This window comes from Cryptomeria japonica, unplaced genomic scaffold, assembly GCF_030272615.1.
Source record: "Cryptomeria japonica unplaced genomic scaffold, Sugi_1.0 HiC_scaffold_85, whole genome shotgun sequence".
Lineage (NCBI taxonomy): Eukaryota > Viridiplantae > Streptophyta > Pinopsida > Cupressales > Cupressaceae > Cryptomeria > Cryptomeria japonica.
The window spans coordinates 362,707-377,500 of record NW_026728907.1 but is presented as its reverse complement, the minus strand read 5'-3'; the positions used below and the strand labels follow the sequence as shown (position 1 = coordinate 377,500).

Below are 14,794 nucleotides of genomic sequence, written 5' to 3'. Positions count from 1 at the left end.
CCCTGGTGGGCACCATGGTGCGCACCAAGGAGCGCTCCGAAGTGTGCTCCAAGGTGCGGCGTGCACGAAGTCGGAGCCCGGTTTGCCCCGGGTGCGCACCTCGCGTGCACCTTCGCCGCGGTGGGCACCATGGCGTGCACGAAGTCGGAGCCCGGTTTGCCCCGGGTGCGCACCTCGCGTGCACCTTCGCCGGGGTGGGCACCTTGGTGTGCAGACCTTGGCTGGGTTGCGCGCCCTGGTGGGCACCATGGTGCGCACCAAGGAGCGCTCCGAAGTGTGCTCCAAGGTGCGGCCTGCACGAAGTCGGAGCCCGGTTTGCCCCGGGTGTGCACCTCGGGTGGGCACCTTGGTGCGCATGCCTTGCCTGGGCTGCGCACCAGGGCGGGCTCAAGATGGCACCCGCGTTCCTTTTTTTTCACTATCTTTCAAAACGGAAATTTTAAAATCTCATTTTTTTTTGCCTTTTTCTGGAAATTAGTGAAGGCAGCGCATCAAAGGTGCGCACCTCGCTGCCCACCACGGTGCGCAACGCCGGTGGGCACCCGGGAGTGCTTCGAAGTGTGCTCCAAGGTGCTGCGTGCACGTTGTCGGAGCCCGGTTTGCCCCGGGTGCGCACCTCGCGTGCACCTTCGTCGGGGTGGGCACCTTGGCTGGGTTTGCCCCGGCTGCGCTCCGAAGCGGGGTTATTGGAGCGCCGCCTCTTTTTTTGTCGGAGCGTTTGGTGGGGTTTCTCGCATTGGCTCTTCCGAGGCCCGGTTGCCACCCTGGCGCGCACGAAGTCGGAAGTAGGGTTAATTGCCCGGGTGCGCACCTTTGCCAGGGTGGGCACCTTACCTGGGCTGCGCACCAGGGCGGGCTCAAGATGGCACGCGCGTTCCGTTTTTTTCACTATCTTTCAAAACGGAAATTTTAAAATCTCCTTTTTTTTTTGCCTTTTCTGGAAATTAGTGAAGGCAGCGCATCAAAGGTGCGCACCTCGCTGCCCACCTTGGTGTGCTCTGAGGTGCGCACCCGGGAGCGCTACGAAGTGTGCTCCAAGGTGCGGCGTGCACGTTGTCGGAGCCCGGTTTGCCCCGGGTGCGCACCTCGCCTGCACCTTGGCCGGGGTGGGCACCTTGGCTGGGTTTGCCCAGGGTGCGCTCCGAAGCGGGGTTACTGGAGCGCCCCCTCTTTTTTTGTCAGAGCGTTTGGTGGGGTTTCTCGCATTGGCTCTTCCCAGGCCCGGTTGTTGGGTGCGCTCCCACCCTGGCGCGCGCGAAGTTGGAAGTTGGGTTAATTGCCCGGGCGCGCACCTTCGCCAGGGTGGGCACCTTGGTGCGCACACCTTGGCTGGGCTGCGCACCAGGGCGGGCTCAAGATGGCACCAGCATTCCCTTTTTCTCACTATCTTTCAAAACGGAAATTTTAAAATCTCGTTTTTTTTTTGCCTTTTATGGAAATTAGTGAAGGCATCGCATCAAAGGTGCGCACCTCGCTGCCCACCTTGGTGTGCTCCGAGGTGCCCACCACGGTGCGCAACGCCGGTGCGAACCCGGGAGCGCCCCGATGTGTGCTCCAAGGTGCGGCGTGCACGAAGTCGGACCCCGGTTTGCCCCGGGTGCGCACCTCGCGTGCACCTTGGTGCGCACACCTTGGCTGGGTTGCGCGGCCTGGTGGGCACCATGGTGCGCACCAAGGAGCGCTCCGAAGTGTGCTCCAAGGTGCGGCGTGCACGAAGTCGGAGCCCGGTTTGCCCCGGGTACGCACCTCGCGTGCACCTTCGCCGGGGTGGGCACCTCGGCTGGGTTGCGCGCCCTGGTGCGCACCAAGGAGCGCTCCGAAGTGTGCTCCAAGGTGCGGCGTGCACGAAGTCGGAGCCCGGTTTGCCCCGGGTGCGCACCTCGCGTGCACCTTCGGCGGGGTTGCGCGCCCTGGTGGGCACCATGGTGCGCACCAAGGAGCGCTCCGAAGTGTGCTCCAAGGTGCGGCGTGCACGAAGTCGGAGCCCGGTTTGCCCCGGGTGCGCACCTCGCGTGCACCTTCGGCGGGGTTGCGCGCCCTGGTGGGCACCATGGTGCGCACCAAGGAGCGCTCCGAAGTGTGCTCCAAGGTGCGGCGTGCACGAAGTCGGAGCCCGGTTTGCCCCGGGTGCGCACCTCGCGTGCACCTTCGCCGCGGTGGGCACCATGGCGTGCACGAAGTCGGAGCCCGGTTTGCCCCGGGTGCGCACCTCGCGTGCACCTTCGCCGGGGTGGGCACCTCGGCTGGGTTGCGCGCCCTGGTGCGCACCAAGGAGCGCTCCGAAGTGTGCTCCAAGGTGCGGCGTGCACGAAGTCGGAGCCCGGTTTGCCCCGGGTGCGCACCTCGCGTGCACCTTCGCCAGGGTGGGCACCTCGGTGCGCACACCTTCTCAATGTTTTCTTGCCTTTTCTGGAAATTGGTGAAGGCAGCGCATCAAAGGTGCGCACCTCGGTGTGCTCCGAGGTGCGAACCCGAGAGCGCTCCGAGGTGCCCACGAAGTCGAAAGTCGGGTTAATTGCATTGTTTTCCCCGGGTGCGCTCCGAGGTGCGCAACATCGGCGCGCACCAAGGAGGGCTCCGAAGTGTGCTCCAAGGTGCGCACGATGGCGTGCACCTCTGGTGCGCACGATTCGGAGCTCGGTTTGACCGGGGTGCGCACACCTTGGCTGGGTTGCGCACCTTTTGTGCGCTCCAAGGTGCGCACGAAGTCGGAGCTCGGTTTGCCCCGGGTGCGCACCTTCGCCAGGGTGCGCACCTTGATGCGCACGCCTTGGCTGGGCTGCGCACCTTGGTGGGCGCCATGGTGCGCACCTTTCGTGCGCTCCAAGGTGCGCACGAAGTCGGAGCTCGGTTTGCCCCGGGTGCGCACCTTGGTGGGCGCCATGGTGCACTCCGAGGTGCCCAAGATTGGTGCGCACCAAGGAGCGCTCCGAAGTGCGCTCCAAGGTGCGCGCGAAGTCGAAAGTTGGGTTAATTGTCCGGTTTGCCTCGGGTGCGCACCTTGCGTGCACCTTCGCCAGGGTGGGCGCCTTGGTGCGCACACCTTGGCTGGGCTGCGCACACCTTGGCACCCGCGTTTCCTTCATTTTAAATTTTTTTTTTTTACAATCTCTCAAGTGGGAAATTCTATAATCTCAACTTTTTTTGCCTTTTCAGGAAACTTTTGAATGGAGCGCATCATTGGTGCGCTCCGAAGTGTGCTCCAAAGCTCTCTCCAGCTGCGTGCACCTGCCCCGGCCGCGCACCCGGCCCCGCCCAGCTTCGCTCACCTGTCCCGGGCGTCTGGTGCGGAACCTTAGAGTAAGAAACATCACCGTGCACCTTGGCCAACGTGCGCGACTCGACCGAGCGCGCACTGGCCGAGGTGCACACCGATTTCACCTGGGTGCGCGCGCAGCACCTCGGGCGCACCGGGGTGCGCGCACAACGCCCGGGTTGCACCGTGGCCTGTGTGCTCGGGGCGCCTCGGGTGCGCGCTCGGTGTCGCCCCCGCGCGCGCGGTAGTGCGGGCAGCGCACCCCGGCCCGGCCCGGCCCCGACGAGAACGCAAACGGGCAAAAGGTTTATTCAAATAGCATTGCGATGCCCGGCGAAAAACTAAAAAAGGGTGCAACACCGGGACTTCCCGGGAGGTCACCCATCCCAGTACTACTTCGGCCCAAGCGCGCTTAACTGCGGAGTTCTGATGGGATCCGGTGCACTAACGCTGGTATGATCGCACCCGTTATGAGCTTGTCGCAGTGTGTACTTAGCAAACCGCGACCCACGTGCGAATCCACCCCGGCCACCCACCCCCGTCGAGGTGCACACCCTCCCTCGCGAAGTGCGCCCCGTTCGCCAAGTGTGAGCCCTGCCCGGGTGCGCGCACCTTGCTAGGGCGTCGGGTGTGCACCCGGCCCGGCCTACGTGCGTGCACCTGTAGGGGGCGTCGTGTGCGTGCAGTGTCCCGTCTGCAACGCGGTGCCCACACACCACCTCGGGCGCAACGACCTGCGCTCACATGTGGGCCGAGTGCACCTTGGTGCATGTTCGGGGCGCCTCGGGTGCACGCTCGATCTTGCCCCGGTGCACCAAGGCGCTCGGTTTGCCCCGGGTGCGCACTTGGTGCAAGGTGGGCACCCAAAATAGGGATCAAGCACCAAAACACAAGTTTCGGGATGCAAAATGGGACCCAAGGACCACAAATGCGTTCCAAGACCCATGATGGGTCCACGAGAACAAAAATGTGTTCCGAGACTTAATAAACAAATATTGGGTTTTAGGAGAAGAAACATGCTCTGATGCCCAAAACGAGAATCGACCCCGAAAAGGCCACAGGCCAAAAGTGGGATGCGAGACAAAAAAAAATGGGACCCGAGGACCAAAATTGGGTTCCCAGGTCGAAGACAGGGCAACCGGACAAGAAACGACCTCTAAGGCTCGAAATGAGTCCCGACGACTAAAACTTGACAAGAAGCACCCATCAGGCACCCAACTCGACACCCATGGGATGCCGACCCACCCGGGCTTCCACCTAGCACACCTTGGCACCCACCCACCCTCGCACCCAACCTCGCACCCAACTTAGCACCTTTGAACCCACATTGGCACTCACCCTGACCCTGGCACCTTGGAACCCACATTGGCACTCACCTTGACCCTGGCACCCACCTTTGCACTCACCTTGGGACCCACCCTGGCTCCCACCTCGGCACCCACCCAGACACCCACCTTGGTTCCTTGGCACCCACCTTGGATCCTTGGCACCCACCCCGACACCCACCTTGGCACGCAACTTGGCTACTTGCCACCCACCTTGGCTCCTTGACGCCCACCCCGACAACCACCCCGTGACCTACCCTGGCTAGGGTTGGTGCACACCCACCCTGGTGCCCACCTTGGCACCCACCCTATGACCCACCTTGGCACGCACCTTAGTACCCACCCCGTTACCCACCCTAGGACCCACCCCGTGACCCACCTTGGCCAGGGTGGGTGCCTTGGTGCGCACAACTTGCCTGGGCTGCACACCAGGGCGGGCTCAAGATGGCACCCGCGTTCCGTTTTTTTCACTATCTTTCAAAACGGAAATTTTAAAATCTCATTTTTTTCTTTTTTTTGCCTTTTCTGGAAATTAGTGAAGGCAGCGCATCAAAGGTGCGCAATGCTGGTGCGAACCCGGGAGCGCTCCGATGTGTGCTCCAAGGTGCGGCGTGCACGAAGTCCGAGCCCGGTTTGCCCCGGGTGCGCACCTCGCGTGCACCTTCGCCGGGGTGAGCACCTTGGCTGGGTTGCGCGCCCTGGTGCGTACCAAGGAGCGCTCTGAAGTGTGCTCCAAGGTGCGGCGTGCACGAAGTCGGAGCCCGGTTTGCCCCGGGTGTGCACCTCGGGTGCGCACCTCGCGTGCACCTTCGCTGCGGTGGGCACCTTGGCTGGGTTGCGCGCCTTGGTGGGCACCATGCAGTGCACGAAGTCGGAGCCCGGTTTGCCCCGGGCGCGCACCTCCGCCAGGGTGGGCACCTTGGTGCGCACAACTTGCCTGGGCTGCGCATCAGGAAGGGCTCAAGATGGCACCCGCGTTCCGTTTTTTTCACTATCTTTCAGAACGGAAATTTTAAAATATCGTTTTTTTTTGCCTTTTCTGGAAATTAGTGAAGGCAGCGCATCAAAGGTGCGCAACGCTGGTGCGAACCTGGGAGCGCTCCGATGTGTGCTCCAAGGTGCGGCGTGCACGAAGTCGGAGCCCGGTTTGCCTCGGGTGCGCCCTGGTGGGCACCATGGTGCGCACCAAGGAGCGCTCCGAAGTGTGCTCCAAGGTGCGGCCTGCACGAAGTCGGAGCCCGGTTTGCCCCGGGTGTGCACCTCGGGTGGGCACCTTGGTGCGCATGCCTTGCCTGGGCTGCGCACCAGGGCGGGCTCAAGATGGCACCCGCGTTCCTTTTTTTTCACTATCTTTCAAAACGGAAATTTTAAAATCTCATTTTTTTTTGCCTTTTTCTGGAAATTAGTGAAGGCAGCGCATCAAAGGTGCGCACCTCGCTGCCCACCACGGTGCGCAACGCCGGTGGGCACCCGGGAGTGCTTCGAAGTGTGCTCCAAGGTGCTGCGTGCACGTTGTCGGAGCCCGGTTTGCCCCGGGTGCGCACCTCGCGTGCACCTTCGTCGGGGTGGGCACCTTGGCTTGGTTTGCCCCGGCTGCGCTCCGAAGCGGGGTTATTGGAGCGCCGCCTCTTTTTTTGTCGGAGCGTTTGGTGGGGTTTCTCGCATTGGCTCTTCCGAGGCCCGGTTGCCACCCTGGCGCGCACGAAGTCGGAAGTAGGGTTAATTGCCCGGGTGCGCACCTTTGCCAGGGTGGCACCTTACCTGGGCTGCGCACCAGGGCGGGCTCAAGATGGCACGCGCGTTCCGTTTTTTTCACTATCTTTCAAAACGGAAATTTTAAAATCTCCTTTTTTTTTTGCCTTTTCTGGAAATTAGTGAAGGCAGCGCATCAAAGGTGCGCACCTCGCTGCCCACCTTGGTGTGCTCTGAGGTGCGCACCCGGGAGCGCTACGAAGTGTGCTCCAAGGTGCGGCGTGCACGTTGTCGGAGCCCGGTTTGCCCCGGGTGCGCACCTCGCCTGCACCTTGGCCGGGGTGGGCACCTTGGCTGGGTTTGCCCAGGGTGCGCTCCGAAGCGGGGTTACTGGAGCGCCCCCTCTTTTTTTGTCAGAGAGTTTGGTGGGGTTTCTCGCATTGGCTCTTCCCAGGCCCGGTTGTTGGGTGCGCTCCCACCCTGGCGCGCGCGAAGTTGGAAGTTGGGTTAATTGCCCGGGCGCGCACCTTCGCCAGGGTGGGCACCTTGGTGCGCAAACCTTGGCTGGGCTGCGCACCAGGGCGGGCTCAAGATGGCACCAGCATTCCCTTTTTCTCACTATCTTTCAAAACGGAAATTTTAAAATCTCGTTTTTTTTTTGCCTTTTATGGAAATTAGTGAAGGCATCGCATCAAAGGTGCGCACCTCGCTGCCCACCTTGGTGTGCTCCGAGGTGCCCACCACGGTGCGCAACGCCGGTGCGAACCCGGGAGCGCCCCGATGTGTGCTCCAAGGTGCGGCGTGCACGAAGTCGGACCCCGGTTTGCCCCGGGTGCGCACCTCGCGTGCACCTTGGTGCGCACACCTTGGCTGGGTTGCGCGGCCTGGTGGGCACCATGGTGCGCACCAAGGAGCGCTCCGAAGTGTGCTCCAAGGTGCGGCGTGCACGAAGTCGGAGCCCGGTTTGCCCCGGGTGCGCACCTTCGCCGCGGTGGGCACCATGGCGTGCACGAAGTCGGAGCCCGGTTTGCCCCGGGTGCGCACCTCGCGTGCACCTTCGCCGGGGTGGGCACCTCGGCTGGGTTGCGCGCCCTGGTGCGCACCAAGGAGCGCTCTGAAGTGTGCTCCAAGGTGCGGCGTGCACGAAGTCGGAGCCCGGTTTGCCCCGGGTGTGCACCTCGGGTGCGCACCTCGCGTGCACCTTCGCTGCGGTGGGCACCTTGGCTGGGTTGCGCGCCTTGGTGGGCACCATGCAGTGCACGAAGTCGGAGCCCGGATTGCCCCGGGCGCGCACCTCCGCCAGGGTGGGCACCTTGGTGCGCACAACTTGCCTGGGCTGCGCACCAGGAAGGGCTCAAGATGGCACCCGCGTTCCGTTTTTTTCACTATCTTTCAGAACGGAAATTTTAAAATCTCGTTTTTTTTTGCCTTTTCTTGAAATTAGTGAAGGCAGCGCATCAAAGGTGCGCAACGCTGGTGCGAACCTGGGAGCGCTCCGATGTGTGCTCCAAGGTGCGGCGTGCACGAAGTCGGACCCCGGTTTGCCCCGGGTGTGCACCTCGCGTGCACCTTGGTGCGCACACCTTGGCTGGGTTGCGCGCCCTGGTGGGCACCATGGTGCGCACCAAGGAGCGCTCCGAAGTGTGCTCCAAGGTGCGGCGTGCACGAAGTCGGAGCCCGGTTTGCCCCGGGTGCGCACCTCGCGTGCACCTTCGCCGCGGTGGGCACCATGGCGTGCACGAAGTCGGAGCCCGGTTTGCCCCGGGTGCGCACCTCGCGTGCACCTTCGCCGGGGTGGGCACCTTGGTGTGCAGACCTTGGCTGGGTTGCGCGCCCTGGTGGGCACCATGGTGCGCACCAAGGAGCGCTCCGAAGTGTGCTCCAAGGTGCGGCCTGCACGAAGTCGGAGCCCGGTTTGCCCCGGGTGTGCACCTCGGGTGGGCACCTTGGTGCGCATGCCTTGCCTGGGCTGCGCACCAGGGCGGGCTCAAGATGGCACCCGCGTTCCTTTTTTTTCACTATCTTTCAAAACGGAAATTTTAAAATCTCATTTTTTTTTGCCTTTTTCTGGAAATTAGTGAAGGCAGCGCATCAAAGGTGCGCACCTCGCTGCCCACCACGGTGCGCAACGCCGGTGGGCACCCGGGAGTGCTTCGAAGTGTGCTCCAAGGTGCTGCGTGCACGTTGTCGGAGCCCGGTTTGCCCCGGGTGCGCACCTCGCGTGCACCTTCGTCGGGGTGGGCACCTTGGCTGGGTTTGCCCCGGCTGCGCTCCGAAGCGGGGTTATTGGAGCGCCGCCTCTTTTTTTGTCGGAGCGTTTGGTGGGGTTTCTCGCATTGGCTCTTCCGAGGCCCGGTTGCCACCCTGGCGCGCACGAAGTCGGAAGTAGGGTTAATTGCCCGGGTGCGCACCTTTGCCAGGGTGGGCACCTTACCTGGGCTGCGCACCAGGGCGGGCTCAAGATGGCACGCGCGTTCCGTTTTTTTCACTATCTTTCAAAACGGAAATTTTAAAATCTCCTTTTTTTTTTGCCTTTTCTGGAAATTAGTGAAGGCAGCGCATCAAAGGTGCGCACCTCGCTGCCCACCTTGGTGTGCTCTGAGGTGCGCACCCGGGAGCGCTACGAAGTGTGCTCCAAGGTGCGGCATGCACGTTGTCGGAGCCCGGTTTGCCCCGGGTGCGCACCTCGCCTGCACCTTGGCCGGGGTGGGCACCTTGGCTGGGTTTGCCCAGGGTGCGCTCCGAAGTGGGGTTACTGGAGCGCCCCCTCTTTTTTTGTCAGAGCGTTTGGTGGGGTTTCTCGCATTGGCTCTTCCCAGGCCCGGTTGTTGGGTGCGCTCCCACCCTGGCGCGCGCGAAGTTGGAAGTTGGATTAATTGCCCGGGCGCGCACCTTCGCCAGGGTGGGCACCTTGGTGCGCACACCTTGGCTGGGCTGCGCACCAGGGCGGGCTCAAGATGGCACCAGCATTCCCTTTTTCTCACTATCTTTCAAAACGAAAATTTTAAAATCTCGTTTTTTTTTTGCCTTTTATGGAAATTAGTGAAGGCATCGCATCAAAGGTGCGCACCTCGCTGCCCACCTTGGTGTGCTCCGAGGTGCCCACCACGGTGCGCAACGCCGGTGCGAACCCGGGAGCGCCCCGATGTGTGCTCCAAGGTGCGGCGTGCACGAAGTCGGACCCCGGTTTGCCCCGGGTGCGCACCTCGCGTGCACCTTGGTGCGCACACCTTGGCTGGGTTGCGCGGCCTGGTGGGCACCATGGTGCGCACCAAGGAGCGCTCCGAAGTGTGCTCCAAGGTGCGGCGTGCACGAAGTCGGAGCCCGGTTTGCCCCGGGTACGCACCTCGCGTGCACCTTCGCCGGGGTGGGCACCTCGGCTGGGTTGCGCGCCCTGGTGCGCACCAAGGAGCGCTCCGAAGTGTGCTCCAAGGTGCGGCGTGCACGAAGTCGGAGCCCGGTTTGCCCCGGGTGCGCACCTTCGCCGCGGTGCGCACCATGGCGTGCACGAAGTCGGAGCCCGGTTTGCCCCGGGTGCGCACCTCGCGTGCACCTTCGGCGGGGTTGCGCGCCCTGGTGGGCACCATGGTGCGCACCAAGGAGCGCTCCGAAGTGTGCTCCAAGGTGCGGCGTGCACGAAGTCGGAGCCCGGTTTGCCCCGGGTGCGCACCTCGCGTGCACCTTCGGCGGGGTTGCGCGCCCTGGTGGGCACCATGGTGCGCACCAAGGAGCGCTCCGAAGTGTGCTCCAAGGTGCGGCGTGCACGAAGTCGGAGCCCGGTTTGCCCCGGGTGCGCACCTCGCGTGCACCTTCGCCGCGGTGGGCACCATGGCGTGCACGAAGTCGGAGCCCGGTTTGCCCCGGGTGCGCACCTCGCGTGCACCTTCGCCGGGGTGGGCACCTCGGCTGGGTTGCGCGCCCTGGTGCGCACCAAGGAGCGCTCCGAAGTGTGCTCCAAGGTGCGGCGTGCACGAAGTCGGAGCCCGGTTTGCCCCGGGTGCGCACCTCGCGTGCACCTTCGCCAGGGTGGGCACCTCGGTGCGCACACCTTCTCAATGTTTTCTTGCCTTTTCTGGAAATTGGTGAAGGCAGCGCATCAAAGGTGCGCACCTCGGTGTGCTCCGAGGTGCGAACCCGAGAGCGCTCCGAGGTGCCCACGAAGTCGAAAGTCGGGTTAATTGCATTGTTTTCCCCGGGTGCGCTCCGAGGTGCGCAACATCGGCGCGCACCAAGGAGGGCTCCGAAGTGTGCTCCAAGGTGCGCACGATGGCGTGCACCTCTGGTGCGCACGATTCGGAGCTCGGTTTGACCGGGGTGCGCACACCTTGGCTGGGTTGCGCACCTTTTGTGCGCTCCAAGGTGCGCACGAAGTCGGAGCTCGGTTTGCCCCGGGTGCGCACCTTGATGCGCACGCCTTGGCTGGGCTGCGCACCTTGGTGGGCGCCATGGTGCGCACCTTTCGTGCGCTCCAAGGTGCGCACGAAGTCGGAGCTCGGTTTGCCCCGGGTGCGCACCTTGGTGGGCGCCATGGTGCACTCCGAGGTGCCCAAGATTGGTGCGCACCAAGGAGCGCTCCGAAGTGCGCTCCAAGGTGCGCGCGAAGTCGAAAGTTGGGTTAATTGTCCGGTTTGCCTCGGGTGCGCACCTTGCGTGCACCTTCGCCAGGGTGGGCGCCTTGGTGCGCACACCTTGGCTGGGCTGCGCACACCTTGGCACCCGCGTTTCCTTCATTTTAAATTTTTTTTTTTTACAATCTCTCAAGTGGGAAATTCTATAATCTCAACTTTTTTTGCCTTTTCAGGAAACTTTTGAATGGAGCGCATCATTGGTGCGCTCCGAAGTGTGCTCCAAAGCTCTCTCCAGCTGCGTGCACCTGCCCCGGCCGCGCACCCGGCCCCGCCCAGCTTCGCTCACCTGTCCCGGGCGTCTGGTGCGGAACCTTAGAGTAAGAAACATCACCGTGCACCTTGGCCAACGTGCGCGACTCGACCGAGCGCGCACTGGCCGAGGTGCACACCGATTTCACCTGGGTGCGCGCGCAGCACCTCGGGCGCACCGGGGTGCGCGCACAACGCCCGGGTTGCACCGTGGCCTGTGTGCTCGGGGCGCCTCGGGTGCGCGCTCGGTGTCGCCCCCGCGCGCGCGGTAGTGCGGGCAGCGCACCCCGGCCCGGCCCGGCCCCGACGAGAACGCAAACGGGCAAAAGGTTTATTCAAATAGCATTGCGACGCCCGGCGAAAAACTAAAAAAGGGTGCAACACCGGGACTTCCCGGGAGGTCACCCATCCCAGTACTACTCCGGCCCAAGCGCGCTTAACTGCGGAGTTCTGATGGGATCCGGTGCACTAATGCTGGTATGATCGCACCCGTTATGAGCTTGTCGCAGTGTGTACTTAGCAAACCGCGACCCACGTGCGAATCCACCCCGGCCACCCACCCCCGTCGAGGTGCACACCCTCCCTCGCGAAGTGCGCCCCGTTCGCCAAGTGTGAGCCCTGCCCGGGTGCGCGCACCTTGCTAGGGCGTCGGGTGTGCACCCGGCCCGGCCTACGTGCGTGCACCTGGAGGGGGCGTCGTGTGCGTGCAGTGTCCCGTCTGCAACGCGGTGCCCACACACCACCTCGGGCGCAACGACCTGCGCTCACATGTGGGCCGAGTGCACCTTGGTGCATGTTCGGGGCGCCTCGGGTGCACGCTCGATCTTGCCCCGGTGCACCAAGGCGCTCGGTTTGCCCCGGGTGCGCACTTGGTGCAAGGTGGGCACCCAAAATAGGGATCAAGCACCAAAACACAAGTTTCGGGATGCAAAATGGGACCCAAGGACCACAAATGCGTTCCAAGACCCATGATGGGTCCACGAGAACAAAAATGTGTTCCGAGACTTAATAAACAAATATTGGGTTTTAGGAGAAGAAACATGCTCTGATGCCCAAAACGAGAATCGACCCCGAAAAGGCCACAGGCCAAAAGTGGGATGCGAGACAAAAAAAAATGGGACCCGAGGACCAAAATTGGGTTCCCAGGTCGAAGACAGGGCAACCGGACAAGAAACGACCTCTAAGGCTCGAAATGAGTCCCGACGACTAAAACTTGACAAGAAGCACCCATCAGGCACCCAACTCGACACCCATGGGATGCCGACCCACCCGGGCTTCCACCTAGCACACCTTGGCACCCACCCACCCTCGCACCCAACCTCGCACCCAACTTAGCACCTTTGAACCCACATTGGCACTCACCCTGACCCTGGCACCTTGGAACCCACATTGGCACTCACCTTGACCCTGGCACCCACCTTTGCACTCACCTTGGGACCCACCCTGGCTCCCACCTCGGCACCCACCCAGACACCCACCTTGGTTCCTTGGCACCCACCTTGGATCCTTGGCACCCACCCCGACACCCACCTTGGCACGCAACTTGGCTACTTGCCACCCACCTTGGCTCCTTGACGCCCACCCCGACAACCACCCCGTGACCTACCCTGGCTAGGGTTGGTGCACACCCACCCTGGTGCCCACCTTGGCACCCACCCTATGACCCACCTTGGCACGCACCTTAGTACCCACCCCGTTACCCACCCTAGGACCCACCCCGTGACCCACCTTGGCCAGGGTGGGTGCACCCACCCTGGTGCCCACCTTGGCACCCACCCATCCTAGCACCCAGCCTGTGACCGGGCTTGGAACCCAACCTTGCACCCGCACCCGTCTTGGCCAGTGTGGGTGCGCACCCATCCTGGCACCCACGTTGTGACACACCCTTTAACCCACGCACCCTAGCACCCACGTTGGCACCCACCTTGGAACCCAACCTAGCAACTTGGCACCCACCCCGTGACCCACCTTGGCATCCACCATAGCAGTCGCCGACTTGGCACCCACCTCGGCACCCACCTTGACACTTGTGGACCCACCTTGCCACTCACCCTAGCATCGACCCATCCTAGCACCCACCCTGGCACCTTTGCACCCTAGCACTCACCCATCCTAGCACCTAACCTGTGACCCACCTTGACACTCACCCTCGCACCCACCTTGGAACCCAACCTAGCACCCACCCACCCTGACACCAACCCTAGCACCTACCCACCCTTGCACCCACCCTGTGACCCATCTTGGCACCCACCCATCCTACCACTCAACCTATCACCCACCTTCTCACCCACCTTGGCATCCACCTTAGCACCCACCCACACTGGCACCTTGGCACCCACCTCGGGCAAGGTGGGTGCACACCCACCCTGGCACCCAATTTAGAACCCACCGAGCATGTTACCCACCTTGGCACCCACATTGCAGCCCACCCTAGTACCCACCCTATGACCCACATTGGCATCCACACCCTAGCACCCAGGCACCTCGACACCCGCCTTGACACCCACCCTAGCACTGAACCTGTGACCCACCTTGGAACTCACCCTAGAACCCACCCACCCTGTGAACCACCTTGGCATCCACCTTAGCACCCACCCACCTTGGCACCCACTCTAGCACTCACCCATCCTAACACCCAACTTGTTACCCACCTTGGCACCCGCCCTCGCGTCCACCTTGAAACCCACCCTAGCACCCACCCACGCAGGAGCCCACCTTGGCACCCAACCTAACACCCACGCATCCTGGCACCCAACTTGTGACCCACCTTGGAACCCACCCTAGTACCCACCTTTGAACCCACTATATCACCAACCCACCTTGGCACCCACCCTATGACCCTCTTTGGAATCCACCCTAGCACGCACCCACCCTGGCACCCACCATGGAGCGCACCCTAGCACCCACCCACCTCGGCACGCACCTCAACACCCACCTTGGTGTGCGCACTGCGCCAACCTCTCAAAGACCCTATGTGGTGCGCTCCAAAGTGTACACCTTTGGTGCGCTCCAAGGTGCGCACCTTTGGTGCACACCGAGGTGCACACCAAAGTGTGCACCGAGGTGAGCACCAAAGTGCACTCCAGGGTGCACACCAAGGCGTGCACCTTTGGTGCGGTCAATGCAAACGAATTCGGAAGTTGGGGTCGATGTCCTAATCGCTGCTGCAGACTACACGTATGAGAATCGGACAAATAGCTTTATATAGGGGAGGTGTTGCGTTTGATGGGTCGACTCCCCTGGTTGTGTGCACTGCACCAACTTCAAAGACCCTGTCTTGTTTAAGAAGTCAAAAGTTGGGGTGGATGTCCTAATCATTGCTGCAGTCTACGCATGTATGAGAATCAGACAAATAGCTTATATAGGGGAGGTGTTGCATTCGGTGGGTTGACTCCCCTGGTTGTGCGCACTGCGCCAACCTCAAAGACCCCGCATAGCAGAAGAAGTCGGAAGTCGGATTTTGGTGAGCACCAAGGCGTGCACCTTTGGTGCGGTCAACGCAGACGAATTCAGAAGTTGGGGTGGATGTCCTAATCGTTGTTGCAGGCTACACATGTATGAGAATCAGACAAATAGCTTATATAGGGGAGGTGTTGGGTTTGATGGGTCAACTCCCTTGGTTGTGCGCATTACGCCAACCTCAA

The 14,794-nt window shown here is 62.3% G+C and overlaps 2 non-coding genes across 2 annotated transcripts; both read right to left on the bottom strand.

Moving 5' to 3' along the window:
• Window positions 1-3,604: 3,604 nt before the first annotated feature.
• Window positions 3,605-3,723, bottom strand: LOC131864436 (5S ribosomal RNA). Its single transcript, XR_009363243.1, has one exon. It is a non-coding gene; the product is annotated as a 5S ribosomal RNA (ribosomal RNA).
• Window positions 3,724-11,522: 7,799 nt separating this feature from the next.
• LOC131864428 (5S ribosomal RNA) lies at window positions 11,523-11,641 on the bottom strand. The gene has a single exon (XR_009363235.1). It is a non-coding gene; the product is annotated as a 5S ribosomal RNA (ribosomal RNA).
• Between the last annotated feature and the right edge of the window lie 3,153 nt (window positions 11,642-14,794).